This window comes from Mastomys coucha, unplaced genomic scaffold, assembly GCF_008632895.1.
Source record: "Mastomys coucha isolate ucsf_1 unplaced genomic scaffold, UCSF_Mcou_1 pScaffold12, whole genome shotgun sequence".
Taxonomy (NCBI): domain Eukaryota; kingdom Metazoa; phylum Chordata; class Mammalia; order Rodentia; family Muridae; genus Mastomys; species Mastomys coucha.
In genome coordinates, this window is record NW_022196894.1 from 84170411 (window position 1) to 84177812 (window position 7402).

A 7402-nucleotide genomic window follows, 5' to 3' on the forward strand; every position below is an offset into this window, starting at 1 on the left:
GCCACCCAGAGACTGTCCCACCTGAGAATTCATCCCATATACAGTCACCAAACTCTGATACTACCATGGATGCTAAGAAATGCATGCTGAAAGGAGCCTGATATAGCTGTCTCCTGAGAGACCCTGCCAGAGCCTTACAAAACAGAGGCAAATGCTCACAGCCAACCATTGGACTGATGTTTAATGATATTAAACTACTCATTTATTTTATTTAAACTATCATCCCCTTTATTTAAATCTTCAAAACTTTCCCAAACTCAAACATTTAAATTGATAAAACTGATTTGGATAATCCATGGTCCTTTAAAACACACTGGCTAAGATTCCTTGGGTCACTTGTTTTTGTTTGTTTCTGTTGTTATTGTTATCATCAATCAATAAATGTTCAGAAAGGTAACTAAGGAACTTATATCATAGTTCAAAGGATAACAACAAATTCTTATTAAATAAATTTATATTGTATTGAAGAATATTTTCCATTTTCCAACATCTCTCAAATCATGGCCAGTCATTTCCTTTCAGAACATACAAATAATGTGTAAGATTGAACTGAAATTCATAAATATTGGGCATCATTTAAAAATGTCTAGAATCAAATAGAAAAAATATAATAAACATTATCCCAGGGCTTTTTGCTTTAAAACTCATCTTCTTTTTCCAAGTTTTTCACTTTGTATCCAAATCAATATGCAATTTTGTAACAAATTCTTGAACTGTATGACTGAAGCATAGCCCATGCCTTCCTTGGACCTTGGACATCAACTATAAGTGTCCAGTGGCTTCGTTTTCTTTTGTAGATCCTCTGGATGAACTCAGCAGATCACTTTATGTTCTAAGGAGTTCTAAGTGAGGTTAATTGGCAGCCATTCAGAATAGAAGATAAACTTTGTTAAGGCATGCTCTTTTTGCCTTCCTGGTCATTTTTTAGGTTGTTCCTACAAGATGAAGGGATCTGTAGAATTCTTTGCTCAGGCAAATGCTTTAGTACCTAAAGGAAGCAGAGAACCCATTTATATAAGTAACACAATTCTTTGGTTAAGCCAGAGTTATTTAATCATCACAATCTGGTTTTAGAAAATTTTCATTTTACAGAAAATACAATTTGATGATTATTTGAGCAATTAGCTCTAAGATAAACATTAAAATATTAAATTTGGCCAGAGCAGTTGTACAAGCATTAGGAAACAGACTTCACCATGATCCACACAAGCCCACTATTAACATATTAATGGACACTTTAGGTCCATGGATGACATCAGGATAGGCCTCATTTGAAAAGAGTAATGGTTTATTGAAAACCATGTGTATTCCTGCTACACCATTTGCATTGTCCTAATTTAATATTACCCGTTCATTGATGGTGCTGACATTTTAGACAGTCTGAACGAAGCAGCAAGTGACGCATGTATGATGTAAATTCACTCCATCTGGATGACAACTAATCTGTAATCAACACTAAAACAGTTTCATATCATTTATTTCCAAGTCATATGAAAACAGACAGCTTTGCACATACCTGAAAAGCAGTTTGAATGAATAAGACGTGAAAAGTTAAGACTTGACTGGTGATACCATCCTTTTCCATTCCTAGAGCATTGCTCTTTGCCAGACAAGTAACATTTATTTTATTTACCAAGATGAGTCAAATACCATGTTGCTCTTCTAGAAGCTTCTAGATGCTGTGTTTAAGGAATAGTGAATATTTCATGAGGACTAAAAGGAAGCTACATGGGACCAAATGAGCTATAGTACCAGAAAAATAAAGGGAGGAAAGTCTTAAGTTGAATATTTAGACATTGAAACTAAGTCCAGTATGCTATGCATGGGTCTTTCTAATTCTTGTATCTTCTTGGTATAGCCAGCTGTACCATATGTAATCACCACCTTTATAATATAATTGGCTAAATGTTATTTTCTTAGTGATTTGTCTATGCATCTGTGTGTGTTGTTGTGTTGTGTGCATGTATACACAAGAGTGAACACACCCACAAAGTTTGTGTACAATGCTGTTAAATTGATCTGAGGATGAAAATTCTACCACTCATCTACGTGTTCTATTTGAAGTCAAATAAACAAGTCAGCTGTGTTTTGCACTCAGCTTGTAAGTTCTAAGTAACAACCCCAATTTACATAAACATGATCATTTATTTAAACAAAGATAGCTGTGTTGGTTTCCTTAAAAAACACCATTAGTAGATACTATAAAAGGTTATCTCATCTTATAGTAATGATGTCAGTACTCAATATATTTTTAATAAATGTTTTATTTATAGGCTTGCTCAAATAATCTTCAGATACTTATGTTCTCTCATTGTTTACACTCTTGATTATTAAAGTTATCATATTCTACAAACACTGTAATCTTGTCATGTGTGAGTGCACATATTCTCTCTCTGTTTTGATAAACTACAATTTATTTTTTTTGCAATCTAGGAATCACTTCTTTATTAATGATGGAAAACATTGGATGTAAACCCAATGAAATTAAGTTCATTGATTCACCATAAATGATCAAGGAAAAACATTCCCTTTTCTACTCTTTAGTTTGTTGAATATGAATTGAGAGATTCAGTGTAGAACAACTTTTTTTTTTTATTTCTTATTAGATATTTTCTTTATTTATATGTCATATGACATCTCCTTTCCCTGTTTCTCCTTCATAAAAAAAGAAAAAAATAAAAGAAAATAAAATTTAAAAAAAAAGCCCTGTTCCCTCCCCACTCCCCCTGCTCACCAACCCACCCTTTCCTGCTTCCTGGCCCTGGCATTCCCTTACACTGGGGCATAGAACCTTCACAGGGCCAAGGGCCTCTCCTGCCCTTGATGACTCACTAATATGAACTAACTGGTACCCTCAGAGCTCCCAGGGACTAAACACCAACCAAAGAGTACACATGGTGGGACTAATGGCTCCAGCAGAATATGCATAACTACAAAATTTTATATCCACAAAGCTGATAACAATATGAAGACAGTGTTTGTTCTAAGATTTGAAGATCTATTGATAGACATAAAAGCAGAAACCTGAGTGGACTTTATAAAGAAGACAGACTTGACCTGGAACTCTACTTACTTCCTCGACTAGCTACTTTATGCCAGTTCTTTTTTTCCTCTTATAAAACAAAAGTCATGAGAACAATCTCACAAATTTATCATGAGACCCCAATGGATTATTATGTAGATCTGGCTTATGATAAGCTCACAAGAAACAGTAGATTACAGAGTTCTTAAAGCTAGTGGTTCTTTGTAGTAAATAATCTTGAATTTGGTCTCTGTGCTTCATATTTTTTGGCTACTTTAGAAACCTAAATCGAACACACATGGTATGCACTCTCTGATAAGTGGATATTAGCCCAGAAGATTGGAATACATGAAGTACAATCCACAAACCACAAACTCAAGAAGGAAGACCAAAATGTAGACACTTCATTCCTTCTTAAAAGGAGGAACAAAATACCCATGGAAGGAGTTGCAGAGACTAACTATGGAGTAGAGACTGAAGGAAGGACAATCCAACCTGATATAGCTGTCTCCTGAGAGGCTCTGACAGTATCCGACTAATACAGAAGTAGAGGCTCACAGCCATCCATTGAACTGAGTACAGGGTCCCCAATGAAGGAGCCAGAGAATGGACCAAAGGAGCTGAAGGGTTTGCAGCTCCTTAGGATGAACAACAATATGAACTAACTAGTACCCTCAGAGCTCTCAGGGACTAAACCACCAACCAAAGAGTACACATGGTGGGACTCATGGCTCCAGCAGCATATGTATAGTAGAGGATGGCCTAGTTGATCATTACTGGGAGGAGAGGCCCTTGGCCCTGTGAAGGTTCTATGCACTAGTGTAGGGGCCAGGGCCAGTAAGCAAGAGAGGGTAGGGTGGCGAGCAGGAGGAGGGGGAGGGAACAGGGGTTTGTTCTTGTTGTTGTTTTTTGTTTTTTGGGTGTTTTGGGGAGTTTTTTGGAGGGGAAACTGGGAAAGGAGTTATCATATGACATGTAAATAAAGAAAATATCTAATAAAAAAAGAAACCTAAATCTACTATCTAAATAGATAGATGGATAGATAGACAGACAGAGAAACAGACAAATGGACAGATAGGTAGAGATAGAGAACAGAAAGAAAGAAAAAAGAAAGAAGGAAAGGAAGAAAGAGAAAGATAGATAATGGATACAGAACCCTATCATCAATAGTGATACCTATTAAGAGATTATTTTTATTTTTTATCTATGAATAAATCTTTTTATATATGCATGCATATAGGTGAGCGTATGTGTGCAGGTGCATGTATATATGTTTGTGGGTATGCATGTTCACATTCATGCAGATACCAATGGAAACCAGAAGACATGTCAGAGTCTCTGAAGCTGGTGTTATAGAAGGTTGAGAACTGCCCAACCTGTGTTCTGGGCACCAAACTTGGGTCCTTTGGAAGAGCAGTACGTGATTTTAACCACAGTCATCTCTCTAGCTTCATTTGGTGGTATTTAAAGAAGACATGTAAATTTTTAAGAACATTTAGTGCATTTACTATTTATATCTTGTCATACTGAGATAATATGATGTATACAGTTTCTTACACTAACACTCACTCTTGTTTCCTTTATCCATCCCATTATTCTTGGCACACTATTGGTGACTTAATAATAGATAAGCAAATGCAATTATTTGTTATGGTATATTATTCTTGGTGCACCACTAGTCAATTAATAACTGACAGGCAAATGTGATGATATATTATGGTAAGTTCTAAATGAATTGTTGGAATTCCAGATAGCATGTACAGAAAATGATCCTGTTTTAATTAACACACAATTTTGACTGATTTCTACCACAAATTTGTATTACCAGTCATTATACATTTGTATCCATATAATACAGTATTGTGTTAAAAATGAACAGAAGGAGATTGTTAGATTATCCAAAATACATTTAACAATATCTTTATATTGTCTGAGAACATAGATCATTCCAGAACATTGTTACAGGTTTATAAACCCAGAGCATAAGAGAAACTTAATGCTAATAAAGTACAATGTTAATAAAGCTTAGGCAGGAATTATTTGAAAGAAAAACATACAATTTTACTTGGTTTTTAGGAATTTAAAACTCACTTGCTTGATGCATACAAATACTGAGCAATCAGAAATAAACAAGGATCCACAAATTAGGCTGAAAGAGTTACTAGTGGTACCTCAGAACAATTCAAGAAAGGAGAGAGGCTGGAGACTGACTAACAGGCCTATTTTAAAAAGAGCAAAATAACATTCCAGGTATTGATGTATTTACTCTCCTGGTTTCTGTAGTTATTACAGGTTATATATATTTATATTCACATATATTCATTTGAAGCTAGAAATATGTCTACCTAAACAAGACCTGAACAAAAGTAGCATCAATAGACATTCTACCTTATTAGAGGGAAATCATGTGGTGGCCCAGACCTACATGAAGGCCTATAGGTAACAAAGGACTATTGAGAGAGGGTGAGTTAAGTTTTCTCAGGGACAACACCCCTTATTGATTATCCAACACAAATTAATCATATATATGTAAAGGCAACACTAAACAGAATCATCAGATGGTATTTATATAATTATGCACACATATGTGTAAAAACAATTAAAAAAATCCATGCATTTGAAAGAGAATTGGGAGTAAAGAGAGAGGTTGGAAAAAAGCTATATAGATATAGATATGAATGAGGGAGAGAACAAGTAACACCCATCCTATGAGATGCAGATTGAAGATTGACTTCTGAATTTGCAAACATGAAGGTTTGGCGAACAACAGGACATAAGGCACAATGAGAAAAATTGAACTGAAGTAGTTCCCCAAGAAAAGAAAGAAGAAAAAGAGAATCATAGAGGCCATGTGACAGTCAGTAAAACTGAAAGAGAGTAAGTAATGGCATTTCAGAAGCATTGAATGGAGGACAGGGGATGTGGGATTTATACCATTGTATTATAATATCAAAAAAAAATACAAAGAAACTGGTACAGCCACTCTGGTAATAAATCTGGAGGTTCCTTAGAAATATGAAAATAGATCTACCTGAAGAACCAGATATACTATTTGACATATACCCAAAAGATGCCTTACCATGCTATAGGGGGACATGCTCCACTATGTTCATACTAGCCTTACCTGTGATAGCCAGAAGTTGGAAACAACCCAGGTGTCCAACAAAGGAAGAATAGATACAGAAAATGTGGTTCATTTACACAATAGAATACTTTTCAGCTATTAAGAATGAGGACATCCCTCTTTTTCCTGTCTGCGCTGCTCTTAAGTAGCTCTACTTTCCTCTCTCTTCTCATAAGAATTCAGCATATCAGAGGTAAGCAGTAACAAACATCTGTCCCAACACTGGGAGTAACTGGGACCAGCTTGACCAGGCACACAGGAACTCTGCCAGCCCAGTGACTTGGGTTGCTTCTGGTCTGTCTGGGCTGGGGTCCAGAGCAGACCTTGGGCACAAGCTCCGCAGCCAGTCCCACAACACCCAGAGGAAGCTCCACTCCCAGGCGCTCTGACACACCCAGGATCAGAGGTGTGCTGACACACCCAGGATCACAGACCTTGGGCGCAAGCTCCACAGCCAGTTCCACAACACCCAAAAGAAGCTCCACTCCCAGGCGCTCTGACACACCCAGGATCGAAGTGAGCAGGAACCAACATCTGTCCCAACACTGGGAGTAACTGGGACCATCAGAACCAGGCACACAGGAACTCAGCCAGCCCAGTGACTCCTGTTCCTTCCTGTCTGTCTGGGTTAGTATTCTGAGCAGACCTTGGGCACAAGCTCTGCAGCCAGTCCCACAAAACACAGAGAAAGCCACTCTCCCAGGTGATCTAACAAGCCCAGGATCCCAGGATCCCAGAATCACAGGATCACAGAGACAGCTTTACTCTGAGGAGTTCTTACACAACCAGGATCACAGGAAGGACAGGCTCCAGTCAGATTTAGCAAGGGCAGGTAGCACTAGATGGGGGTGGGCAAGCATAAGAAAATAAACAACACAAACCAAGGTCACTTGCCATGATCAGGACCCAATTCTCCTACCATAGCATGTCCTGGCACACCACCACAACAGAAACACAAGATTCAGACATAATATCACTTATCATGATGATGATTCAGGACCTTAAGAAAGACATAAATAGCACCCTCAAGGAAATACAGGAGAACACAGGTAAAGAGCTAGAAGCTCTTAAAGAGGAAACACAAAAATCCCTTAAAGAACTACAGGAAAACACAATCAAACAGGTGAAGGAAATGAGCAAAAACATCCAGAATCTAAAAATAGAAACAGAAACAAAAAAGAAATCAGGAAGAGAGACAACCCTGGAGATACAAAACCTAGGAAAGAAATCAGAAGCCATAGATGCAAGCATCACCA

At 37.3% G+C, this 7402-nt stretch overlaps 1 long non-coding RNA gene across 1 annotated transcript in view; it reads right to left on the reverse strand.

Moving 5' to 3' along the window:
• Positions 1-436: 436 nt before the first annotated feature.
• Positions 437-7402, reverse strand: part of LOC116086536 — a 22437-nt gene continuing 15471 nt past the window's right edge. Inside the window, exons 2-3 of the long non-coding RNA XR_004116984.1 lie at positions 1517-1679; positions 437-988 (exon numbers count right to left, since the gene is read on the reverse strand). This is a non-coding gene — a long non-coding RNA (uncharacterized LOC116086536). The remainder of the gene's footprint in view (positions 989-1516; positions 1680-7402) is intronic.